Source organism: Triticum urartu, chromosome 1 (genome assembly GCF_003073215.2).
Source record: "Triticum urartu cultivar G1812 chromosome 1, Tu2.1, whole genome shotgun sequence".
Taxonomy (NCBI): domain Eukaryota; kingdom Viridiplantae; phylum Streptophyta; class Magnoliopsida; order Poales; family Poaceae; genus Triticum; species Triticum urartu.
This window is the reverse complement of record NC_053022.1, coordinates 111,498,372-111,512,024: the sequence shown is the minus strand read 5'-3', so window position 1 is coordinate 111,512,024 and position 13,653 is coordinate 111,498,372. Positions and strand designations below refer to the sequence as shown.

The 13,653-nt window shown below is 43.8% G+C and overlaps 1 pseudogene; it reads right to left on the bottom strand.

Moving 5' to 3' along the window:
* Positions 1–571: 571 nt before the first annotated feature.
* Positions 572–8,179, bottom strand: LOC125532759 (annotated as a pseudogene).
* Between the last annotated feature and the right edge of the window lie 5,474 nt (positions 8,180–13,653).

The following is a 13,653-nucleotide window of genomic DNA, read 5'->3' as shown; positions in this document are numbered from 1 at the left end:
ATGGAGGGAGAAGTAGTGAGGAAGAAGCAAAGTGAAGGATAGAGGAGGTGGGAGGTTGGGAAAGTGTGGAAGAGAGGATGGGGGAGGGGGAGAGGGGGAGGGGGAAAGGTGGTATATGTTGCGGCTTAGCAGTAGCGCGGGTGGTAAACCGCGCTACTGCTAAAGTAATAGCAGCAACACGCTTCTGGCACACGCGCTACTGCTAAGCGCGGCCCGGCATGTGGCCAGTTTCAAAATTAGCGGTAGCGTCGCCCAAAAAAAGCGCGCTACTACTATTACTTTATCAGTAGTGTGGTTATCTCGAGCGCACTACTGCTAAACCTAGGGTGGCGGGAACTGTCGGTGGATTTTAGTAGCAGCGTGGTTCCACTGGGCCGCGCTACTGCTAACTTGGTAGCAGTAGCGCCTCTTTTGCTCCCGCGCTACTGATAATTAGCAGTAGTGCCTGTTTCTGTACCACGCTGCTGCTAAGATTCTATGTATAAGGTTTTCCCTTGTAGTGTCCTAATATTTATGCTTATTTATCTGACAATAGTTGCACATATCTCGAAATACAATCTTTTACCCCAATTTACCGGTGCATCGGAAGCTGCTCGCCTCCGAGGAATGCGTTGATCAACTTCAGGCCTCGGCCGGCTTGTCAAGGAGCACTAGGTGTCCTGCCCCTCTGACTATCACCATGATCATGCCATGGTACTCCACAAAACTCCGGGAAACCTACATTTTTGCCCCACATGTCAGCACCACCGGTCAATAACGATGGCCGGTTCAGTTTGTTCAGTTCATAGTGTGTTCAGAGACTTCAGGCCTGCTTATCAAGGTACCAAGGCTGCCACGGGGTCTTGGTCGGTAGGTCGAGTGCCTCAACGCGGTACGGAGAGCCGATCACCGTCACCATGCCATATGCATCGCTGCTGCGATGGTAAATAGAGTGGGATTTAGCAATTGTCAATGTCGTGCTCATGGTTACTTCCATGTAGAAAAAGAATAAATATGCATCTTATAGAAGTTAAAAATGACTTGTTGAAAATCTAACGAGAAGCACACCTGTAGAGCCAAACTCTCAGGCCAACTTTGATGAGCTTGGAGTACATTGATAGGACCGAAAACACCTAGATATTGTAGGATTTCATGATAGGGTTACTGCACAAAAAACTGTATGACTAGAATGAACGACTACTCTTCTTTATTTATAAAATATTATAATGAAAAAACAAACTAAACAGCTATTGGTTGATTCCCGTGTAGACATGATATTTTCTTGGAAGCAATCCACCGAAATTCACATTGAATGCTTTATGCACATCTTCCCTATTGAAGTAGTCTTGCGCATTGAATGAATAGCATACAGTGGCGGAGCTACACCAGAATTCTTGAGGGACGAAACACAAAATGTGAACCTTTGAGGGGGAAAAATACTAAATTTTCTTCCATCTAATCTGTCTATTCATTATTTCATTCACAAAATTTTCTAAGGTGGGGGAGGGGCATGACCGCCTGAACTACACTAAGTTCTAGTGGTAGCATGGATCCAAGAACACCCGGGGTCACGTCAATTCCACCTCATATCATGCTAGAGATACACATAATTTTTGGATGAAGCTCAAACGTGAAGCTAATAGTTTCCATGTAACATTACCTCATTAGTCGCCAAGAATGCTGTGTTAGCGGATGAGGATGAGTTCAGGTCCAATAGGCACTTGGGGCCACAGACGTTGTATTTGCCAATCTTGCTGTAGTACTGATCGACGATCATCATGATATTTTTGTAGTCATCAATCCAGTTAGAGGACTTGAAGTCACATTTTTGGTTGATACATTGACAAACTGTGTCTGACACAACCGCGTGGATCCATGCGTAGTCAGCCAACCCTTTATAGTCATAGTGATCATCGATGACGGGGTTACCAACCTGTAGCGTATATATCCATTTTGAATGTTATATTCCGGCAGTGCTAAATTTCTTAAATCTGAATTCTAAACCTGAACCTAGTAGACCGGCGGTAACACCCCCCCCCCAAGCAATACACATCGCCCCGCCTCTATGTAGAACTCTCTGCCCTTGTACTGAGGAAACCTCTTGAACCAATTCATCAGGAAACTATAAGTGTCCCCAACTACAAAAAGGATGGCCCAAACTTCCATTTGTGAACATGTAATTATTACATAGCAACACAAGGTCAATGTATTTTTTGGGAAACAATATGCAATTATCACTTTACCTAAAAAACTGTCGTCACTCTAGTAAGGTCAAATTATGTATTGGTGTAGGAGAAGCCAACCCCAAGAGGAAACTCCAAGAATACCAAGTTAGCCTCTAAAAATTACAAACTCAAAGGACTTATCGCAAAGTTATTCATCAAACAAAGGTAAATAAGCACGAAAAGAACCAGGGTTCCAAGAAGAATTCATGCAAGCATGAATGCTCATCACCTTTGTCCCAAGTATATTTGTTGAAGTCTAGTGCTTCTCCTTTTTTGACAACTCCGAGAGGCCCTAGCTTAGTTGTAGCCCCATAGCCAATCAACAAGCAACCTGATCCTAAAAAATAAAATTTATTTCACAGAAATATACTTTGTGCATACAAAATAAGATGAAAAAATCACATTGAACAAAAAGGATTTGGTATCAGTAAATCCAAGAACAGAGGTCCTAGAGCTACTACCTCGGTCCTGTTTTAGTTAATGCTTGGTCATTATTTTTCTCTTTATTTGAGGTACTTGGTCATTCTTTGTAGCAAGTAAAGATGCAACCCAAAGTATTCCACAACCACAAGGCAAATGAGTAAATGGCTAACCAAGAACAGACTCTAGCAGCAGTAATAAACAATGAAAGTTATGCATGTGGCAGTAAAAAATCATACCATAACTCAACAATGCACAATATGCACGACATTTTTCAGTTAGCTAATAAAACAGGAGAAACTCACTGGTACAGCGAGGTGCTATACAAATGGTTTTTAACCCATTTTTCGCAATGGCATTTGGAACCGTCACCAAGTGAGTGACTGTGATAGGGTGGTCCTTCCCACACAACCCAGAAACCGTCGGGGATAGGGAGCCACCCAGACGCTGCATCCTTGCAACTCATTTGTGCTCGCATTGCCATCGCAGTCTGTATTATGTGGTGCTACAGTTACGATGTGCGGCCCATCACAAACGGTTCACGATTATAGAACTTGTATGATAAGCAAACAATCACACACATTCGCTTTTCACAAACCGTGTGCAATAACTAACTAAAGATCAGCTAATCGTCATACGAGTGTCGGACATATGAAACGTCAGACCGTCGTAACATCATCATACATGACAACTATCGCACACGCTATTCTGTGGTGTAACGTTTACGATGCATACCACATCAGAAACAGTTCATGGTTGCGAATCGTGTATGATAAGGCAACTATCACAAATGTTTAGTTTGCCCGCCCTGTTTGTGATATTGTCTGACATCGCACATGCTTTGCAAACGGCAATTGTGTGCATGCTTGCAGACATTTTCTCTCTGTGAACCGTGTTGGATTATGGTGTATATCACAAATGTTTGTGTTTTACCAACCATGTGCATCATAACGACCTGGAGAGCATAATTCAACCGTAACTTAATTGCTGCTGTTTCAAATTGTACCGGATTTGAATTTGAATGTATGCTATAGCTTTATTCATATCCATTAGGTTCAAACAACCAATGCATTATTCGATTCATAGGTACATATGTTCAAGAATTACATAAGAGACAAATAAAGAATGATGAACGATAGTTGTATACTTGTATTATTAAATACGGTAAAGAAAGAGGCGAAACACATTCTGGTTGCTAAACAAGGTGAAGAGAAATACCCATATTTGCCCTCCTCCATGCACAAGGCACGCACGACTCTAGCCCAACCCCTTGTGATGGACGACCACCCATCCTTCACGGTCTTCATGAAAACATCTAGATAATCATCGTGTTCTGGTAGAAATACTTTAACCTTTGCATGCCCACCAATCATGTAGTTTGAGAGGTAATCTTGAGTAAACTGATTTGGGAACCACTGCAAAGGAAAAAGATTCAGACATTGTCATCTAATACAACTCATTATGGGTAGTAAAAAGAAGGCTACAGAGTTCTTACTTACCATCCTGCAGTTTGCTATTGTCTTGGATAAAGTGTAAACAAATAGTGTAATTGCCATCTTTTGACCCATTTTACTAACAAACTTTATCAGCTTCCTCACTTGATGTTGGTTCATCGATATCTCATTCCCACATACGCAGAAAGGGTCGAAGCACGACTCTTTACCAATGACATATGTACCTAAAAGCAGCATGTCAATTTTATAAGCTAAACAACAATTGCACAATGATGTAGGACAACACTCTTTTATAATATTTTGTAACATCCAATATACTCATATATTAGATGAATTAACATCTTACATTATGGGTCGGAAGGAGTTTATTGCATTTTTACAAATTATCAGCTGATTAACTGTTGTTGTATCCATGGGTTAGAGTTAGTTTGAGCTAGTTTGGGCTCAAATAGCCCTGAAGTATATCCAGACATGAGGGCTAGTTTGATCTAGTTGCATCTAACTCACCAAAAAAACTATCCCACCCAAGAGGTGCTAATTGGAGCTAGTTCTCCTAGTGCATTTATTGTCAATCTAACCTTGTCATCCAAACACCTCTTTGGATGGAGTTAGTTCAGGGTTAGTCATGAGCTAGAAACTAACTCTAACCTCTAGCTAAGTTGAGTATCCAAACAGGACTATGTTGTTGTTGCTGCTGCTCTTCAACGTATATCTAGACATCATCAGAATTAAGGTAACACTCTTCCTTGTTGCTATGTAGCCTAGGATTTCATATTTAGACATTAAGTACAGTTCATGTTGCTATGTAGCCTAAGATATATTACATATGGCCCTAGTTAACGTAACGATAAATGGGTTACAAATATATTCAGTTAAAAGTTTGATTCACTGATTAGTCCCTTATCAGCCCTGGTTTATATGGTACCAGCTACCGATATCCTGAACAGTGAGTATATATAAGCCATGGGATGAAACTAGCCTCGATGGAAAACAACAGTCATTCCCAAAATTGTCTTGTGCAGGTAAATCGAGAGGCATGTTAAGCACAACAGGCTAAACATCAACCAAATATATCCATGGCAGAGAAAATACTCTCCAAAAGATAGCTTCAGTGTGCAGGTTTAAGCACGCTAGTAAAGCAAAACAAGTGGAAAGGTGTGTTACCTACAACAGGCCTAACATTTAACAACAAGCAAACATAGTCATTCAAACTGGTATTGTGCCGGTCTAAGTACACTGGTTATTGTTAAATAAAAATGGAAAGGCGTGTTAACTACAAGATGCAGCAACCAAATGTAGTCAATCATAGTGGTATTTTTGAAATTGTTATTGATGAAATTGAACTGCACGGTTCATACTTGCACATATAGAACATCACATTATGAATAACTGGAATAAACAAGGCATACTATGAACAACCAAAGATAGCGTTTGGAACTGGACATATGCTAACTACAAACAATTAAACAATAAAAAAACTTTAAAAGAGGCATATGCTAGCTATAACAGGCTTAACAACAAGCAAATATATGGATTCCTATCGGTATGTTTAAAACTGGATTGATGAAATGTACTACACAGTAAATAGTTGCACATATAGAGCATCACATTGTGAAAAACTAGAATAAACAAGGCATACTGCAAACAACCAAATATAGCAATTAAAACTGGACATATTCTCAGTACACTACAAAAGGGACTCGACAAAACAAATCATGGGTTCCCCCTGTGAAGAGGCACAGCAAAACAAATCATGGGTTTCCTCACTTGTCACAGATGGGCTCATTCCCGTGGGAAGAGCATGGACCCTGGATGCGCTCCATGTTGTCGTAGATGGGATCCTTCTCCTTAGGAGAGCACGGCTGTAGGGTGCCCTCCCTGATGTCGCACACGAGCTCTTTCCCCTTGGAAGAGCAGGTGGGCTCTTTCCCCTTGTAAGATCCGGAGAGGGTGCCCTCCTCGTGGTCGCCGTCGATGAGGTCTGACTTTGAAGCTGTGGATCCCAAGCCAGCGTCACAGAACGTGTCCTTCAGAAATGACAAAAGGGGCTCGATGGTGATGTAGGATGGCAAATTCTTGACAGCGAGACAGAGGAGATCAGCGGCGGGGCCATGGATGAGATCGACGGTGGTTGAACTCGGGGGATTGGGGTGGTCTACTTAACCTATGAGATAGCTCGCGTCAGGCCGTCGCTGTCGACAACCTCGATGTCGAAGCCGGCGTCTATGACATACCCGCATACTCTAGCCCGGTGATTGAGTGTCTGCGGCCAGTAACGGTCATCAGCTTCCTCGGCAACATCGAGCGAAGAGACCATGATACACCTCTTTTGGGCCAGTCGCTCCTCGAGCTCCATGGGAAGCGTAGCTGGGCTTAGGCTGCGACGCTCTAGAGTGGGGGATGGGGATGAGGATGGGGATGGGGATCTGTGGGAAAGGGGGCGTTTGGCAGGCGTCATCTAAGAAACTCAGGGCGGCCTGGGTATGGAGGTCGGTGGGTAAGTTGCACGGGCAAACTGGTAGATGTTGACAATGGAGGCCTTGCGGCGGCGACCTTGCTAGGGTTTTGAGCGAGGGAGGTTTCGGTGTGTGTGTCTGTGTGTGTGTGTGTGTGCACGTGGGTGGAGGGGGGCGAGGTGTGTTTGAGGAAATTACGCGGCTACTGAAAATTCTACTATGCAGGAGTGAAATGCCGGGGCTATTGAAAATTTGGATCATGGTGCATCGCACATGGTTCGGAAATAACAACCATGTGTTATGAAACAGAAAAACCCTCGAGGCGGGCAGATATTTTCGAGGGATGCAGGCAGGAGTGGGAACAAGAAACATCACACACGGTCGAAACATAATAAATGTGTGTTACTAAAAGAAAAAACCTGCAGGTGGGTAGATATTTTTTAGAGGGGTAGCCTCATGGAGCCCAATGTACTGTGCAGATGTGCATGACATGAGCACTGGCGTGGCACACTGTTAGTGTGAGTGAACCGTGTCTGTTGCGTCATCCGACTTGTCTAATGTTCATAAATTTGGTGAAAAATGACGCGGGAGAGGGTCAGAACACGAACACACTTGCATGTGGACCAAATATATGTATGAAAATGGTGGTTTGATGTTCAAATACCAAATGCAACTTCGATGTGGCACCTATCTAGCAAAGCGCATGGTATTGCTTGCCCCTCCTCGTGTCGACATGAAGGTAATCCTAAGATATGAATGCATGCCCCCCCCCGAAGGTTCACCTAGAAAATTGCAAAGTAGCAATCCCCCCCACACACACACACTTTCAGTCGGCGGGCTAGAGAGGGCATCTCACCAAGATCAATCGTAAAACAGACCAATAATAATCCACCTTGGTCGTACAACCTCTCTCCTGTTGATGGTCAAAAGTGATGGTCGTCCATGCGACCCCGGAGATGGGGTAGCTCACCAATAATCACACAAGTAGCTATTCCCCGAAGACAACATTGATGTGGCACGTGCGACGAAAATCGTACAGTCCCCACACAGAGTGAGATCGGTTCATGACGTGTCGTGGTACTAGCCACTTTGACTCGATGTGAGGGATTCATGCGTACACATGCATGTGTGTGCTCAAACTATATCATGTCATCCCAAAGCATGACCTATATATATATACCCTATTACAAAAAAAAATCCCCTCCTAAGTCAAATTAACCTCTCTCATTATCAGGCAAAGTAGTGATGGACCAAGCGGGCCCACAGATGGAAAGCATCGATATCGCTGATATCCGCTTAAGTGGGTGAGAGAGGACAACCACCATCGCTTTGTATGTGGGCCAAATATATGTTGAATACCCAAAATGCACAACATTGATGTGGTACATGCCTCAAAAACCATAAAGTCCCCACACAGAGCGAGGTTCATGAAGCGTACTACATATGATGGTCCCATTCCCCCTCTTCGATGCATACTATATGCTCCTACCGTAATACAACCCAAAAAGAATCATCCTTTATGGTGAAATTAATTAACCTCTGCCGATGTAGGTCAAAGTGATGCATGCACTGATGATGGCCTCGCGGGCCCACAGATGGAAGCCTCACACGTGAGTGTCCTAGGATAACCACCGCCTGCATGCATGTGGCCCAAAGAGGTGTTGTGTCATATTTGAATAGCCAATTTCACAACTTTGATGTGGCATGTGCCTCGGAAACTGAAAGTCCTGACACTGAGTGAGGTGTACCTGTTCACGGGCGCGTACGTATAGTATATATGCTAGTCCCCTCCCACCTCTTCGACATGTGCTATATACTCCCACCATAACACAAACAAAAAAGATTCTACCTTGCTGGTCAAATTAACCTCTCTACCGGCTATTGGTCAAAGTGATGGACGACGACCTCGTGGGCCCACAGAAAGCATCACACGTGAGTATCGAGTGTCATGTAGGACAACCATCGACTGCATGTGGCCAAAACATGTATGTACATATGTATGAAAGAGTTATGTAATGCTTTAAATAACGAATTCACGACTCTGATGTGGCACCTGCCTCACAAAATGGCCAACCCACATGATGGATCACGACTCGTAGTGTACTGCCAGCCACTCCCCACCCCCAGACGCACGCACACACACACACCGCGAATCCACCGCAACTACGATGCATGTTAAATTATCCCGCGGTGAACATATGTTACCAAAGAAGGGATGTTTTAATTTTGAAAAAAACAGAGATCATTAAGATGATTTAGTACATTGATTGATTTTCTAGGGGCATAATGTGCAAAAATCAAATTTGAGCTACATGCACACATGACAGTGCACTTAAATGGATTGCAAAAACACATGTGTCTCACTGGGTGCATGTTTACTCCCCATGCAAGAAATTGAAACATTGAGAATCTTGATTTTTAAATTCTAGTACATCCAAAACTTATTTGAAATTCATGAAACTTATCGTGTTGTCATATGGACACCAATACGAAGTGGCATTGTACTTTTTTTGTCAAAGTTGAGACCAGTTTTGATGTAATCTTTATCTTCTTACAAACGGGAGATTATTTATAATTGGGAACCAATATCCCAAACAGATTATTTATTCGAACCATGAGTGTCAGACCAACAATGAATACGTGTCATGCTTTGGTTAAGCAATAAAGCGACAGCATTAATCATCCAAATAGAAAAACAATATACATGCCGCCACGCGACCCATGTGTCATGTGAGAAGGCGTGAGTTGACGGGACGCATGCGAGCAGTCCGCCATGCAGGCAGACCGGGAGGCGTGCGTGCATGTGTGTGAATTGACAGGAGGCGTGCTCGCTGTGCAGTGTCATCGGGAGGCGTGCGAGTAGCTGTGTGAAACGCCAGTAGGCATGCCAGCAGTCCGGTGCACAGGCTCACCAGGAGGCGAGCCAGCGGTTTGACTGCCGCCCGCCTCTCTCCCACTACTCCACATTAATGGCGCACCCGAGCGGCCGCACCCCCACCTCGCCACACACACAATCCTCTCTCTCTCCGCTTCCATCCTCGACGCCGCTCTCAGTCCTCAAAGTCGTCAGTGTATGAGGATGCCACCGAAGCGCCCAATCGGAGGGAGTGGCAACGCCGGGGCTGCTGAACCACCGGAGCACGGCGTGGAGATGGCGACAGAGGTTGCCGTCACCACTGGCGAGGTATCGCTGCACCCTGACATCACCGGCGGTGTCGTGCTTCCTAATGTCTACTACACACCTTCTTCTTGTAGACGTTGTTGGGCCTCCAAGTGTAGAGGTTTGTAGGACAGTAGTAAATTTCCCTCAAGTGGATGACCTAAGGTTTATCAATCCGTGGGAGGCGTAGGATGAAGATGGTCTCTCTCAAGCAACCCTGCAACCAAATAACAAAGAGTCTCTTGTGTCCCCAACACACCCAATACAATGGTAGATTGTATAGGCGCACTCGTTCAGCGAAGAGATGGTGATACAAGTGCAATATGGATGGTAGATATTGGTTTTTGTAATCTGAAAATATAAAAATAGCAAGGTAGCAAGTGGTAAAAGTGAGTGTAAACGGTATTGCAATGCTAGGAAACAAGGCCTATGGTTCATACTTTCACTAGTGAAAGTTCTCTCAACAATAATAGCATAATTAGATCATATAAAAATCCCTCAACATACAACATAGAGTCACTCCAAAGTCACTAATAGCGGAGAACAAACGAAGAGATTATTGTAGGGTATGAAACCACCTCAAAGTTATCCTTTTTGATCGATCTATTCAAGAGTCCATAGTAAAATAACACGAAGCTTCTTTCCGTTCGATCTATCCTAGAGTTCGTACTAGAATAACACCTTAAGACACAAATCAACCAAAACCCTAATGTCACCTAGATACTCCAATGTCACCTCAAGTATCCGTGGGTATGATTATACGATATGCATCACACAATCTCAGATTCATCTATTCAACCAACACAAAGAACTTCAAAGAGTGCCCCAAAGTTTCTACCGGAGAGTCAAGACAAAAACGTGTGCCAACCCCTATGCATAAGTTCACAAGGTCACTGAACCCGCAAGTTGATCACCAAAACATACATCAAGTGAATCAATAGAATACCCCATTGTCACCACGGGTATCCCACGCAAGACATACATCAAGTGTTCTCAAATCCTTAAAGACTCAATCCGATAAGATAACTTCAAAGGGAAAAATCAATCCATTACAAGAGAGTAGAGGGGGAGAAACATCATAAGATCCAACTATAATAGCAAAGCTCGCGGTACATCAAGATCGTGCCAAATCAAAAACACGAGAGAGAGAGAGAGAGAGAGATCAAACACATAGCTACTGGTACATACCCTCAGCCTCGAGGATGAACTACTCCCTTCTCGTCATGGAGAGCACTGGGATGATGAAGATGGCCACCGGTGATGGATCCCACCTCCGGCAGGGTGCCGGAACAGGGCCCCAATTGGTTTTTGGTGGCTACAAAGGCTTGCGGTGGCGGAACTCCTGATCTAGGTTATTTTCTGGAGGTTTCTGTATTTATAGGAATTTTTGGCGTCAGTCTCACGTTAGGGGGGGTCTCTGAGTCGTCCACGAGATAGGGGGCGAGCCCAGGGGGTAGGGCGCGCCCTCCACCCTCGTGGATGGCTCGAGAGTCTTCTAACCCAACTCCTTTACTCTGGGGGCTTCTTTTGGTCCATAAAAAATCATCAAAAATTGGCACGTCAATTGGACTTCGTTTGGTATTCCTTTTCTGTAAAACTCAAAAATAAGAAAAAAAAACAGAAACTGGCACTGGGCTCTAGGTTAATAGGTTAGTCTCAAAAATCATATAAAACAGCATATGAATGCATATAAAACATCCAAGATGGATAATATAATAGCATGGAACAATAAAAAATTATAGATACATGGACCTCCGCCTCCGACTGTGGAAGTGATACGTTGGAGACGTATCACTTCCACAGCCGGAGGCGGAGGTCCACACCGACTCCAGTGACGACTCGGGCGACAACCCCGACGACGACTCTGATGACGACTCCGGCGATGACTCCGACGACGACAGACAACAGGTTAGTCATATATACCCATTTATGTGTCAAATAGATCCTAGGATTTCTCTGGGTACCCCTGCCTCCCCCTTTTTGGAATAGAAATTCTATGGTTATGTTCTCCCAATCCATGAAATCTGAGTAAGTTTTGTTAGATCCGTCTAGTGTATTGATTGTTTAAATGGTACAAGTGATAAGTGATTAGTTGTTTCATCTGTGCAAATGATTTCTGCTAGTAATCCGACTAGGCTTAGTGTTCGTGCTAATAATTCCTATCCAGGACTTGACAATTGATTTTGAATGACCTACATATATGTTTGTGTCATTATTTTCTTCAAGATTGGTCTGTACATAGACGATTATGCTTTAAAATCGAACCATAATCTATGGATATGTATAAAAAAATAGTCATAAATTCCAAATCCTACTTCACGGCATGTAAACATTGATTTGATGCCAAATTTTGGCAACTGCCAAATGTTCGCTAGAGATTAGTTTGTAAACATTGATTTGACGCCTCATTTTTTACTATTTGTACAGGTGTTGTCTGGCGATGTGGACAGCGAGGATGAAGATGGCCAGAGAGGTACAAGAGGCAAATCCTGAGGGAGCTTTATGCGGGAATGCATAACATGCGTATTAGGACCTGGGACGGCGGCTATCGATGACCATTTTGCAACCAAAAGCTTCATGACACATATGAAAGTGTTCTGGCGCATGCAAGAGGACGAGCCGTTGGCTCCTTCAAGCAGAAGTATTCTTGCAGGGTGGCGCACACCGCGCACGCCGAGTACCTGGAGAAGCTTCGGGATCGTGCCGGCAGATGAGACGAGATGTGGGATCGAACTATGTACGCTTGAGTATGCTTAATGTCGGTTGAACTATGTACTTATGGTTGAACTATGCTTGTGTACGCTTATTATCTATGTCTGAGTATGTTCAATCTATATTTACTTATGTATAAATGTGGGATATGGATGCAATCAGTTCGGTTGATGTAATCTACCTCCGTCCTGGTTTACTGGTCCCCTTTGTAATTTGTGTTAAATTTTGACCAAAGATTTAACTGACAAAATGTTAGTGCAGGTCAGCAAAAACTATATCGTTGGATGTGTATTTGAACATAGTGTTTAATGATATAATTTTTGGTGACATGCATAAACATTTTTTTAGTTAAATATTTGGTCAAAATTTGGTACAAATTACAAAGGGGGCCAATAAACCAGGATGGAGGTAGTACGTCAATCACACACGGTTCCCAAAATTGGAGCCGTGTTCAATGACTTTCATTTTCCCTGTTACGTCAATCACACAAGGTTGGCTCTAGCAAAGCGTTGCCTCCGAAAATCTTTGTGGGACAGAAAACCCTCACCACCCAATTCAAAAAATAAAAAAGAAAACCCTCACCATACCCACGTCACAAAAACCCTCACCCCGCCGGCCACCCCTTCCGGTCCCCATTCACACCTGCACAAGCTCCTCGGTGTCTATGCATGGCACCGCCTATCGCGGCGGCAACCACTTGCTCAACGACTGCCGCCGCCAGGCTACCGGCAAACCCCACCGCATTTCGCCACTTCCGCTTGCCACCGCCTATCGCCATCGACTTTCTTGACGCTGCTCGCGGTCGACCCAGCTCCGCACGGTTGGGGAATCCGCCATATTGAGGGTTGTTTCTCATGGGAAACAAGGTAACTAATTTAATGAGATATTATCTCATCTCTTATCCCAGTTCATTTGCCTCCTTTAATCACCTGGGCCGAAATCACCGTGAACTCATTTTTATTCAAGTTGTTTTGAGGGTTTTCTTTCATTCATAGAGTGTACAGTGCACGGACACATCAGGACATTGCGGCCTCCGCCAGACATCCATGGAGTTCCTTCTCACCGTATCAGATGACTTGAGGATGCACGCGGTATGTTCAATCTCACCCTAAATCGGTTGGCATGGCCTACTTTACTAAACATATACTAAATATTGCTACATTTCGATAAAAGGTGCCACATGCACCACATATGTCAAAGGGGATTTTTCCTCTTCTTTCTATATTAGACAAATTAATGATGTATTG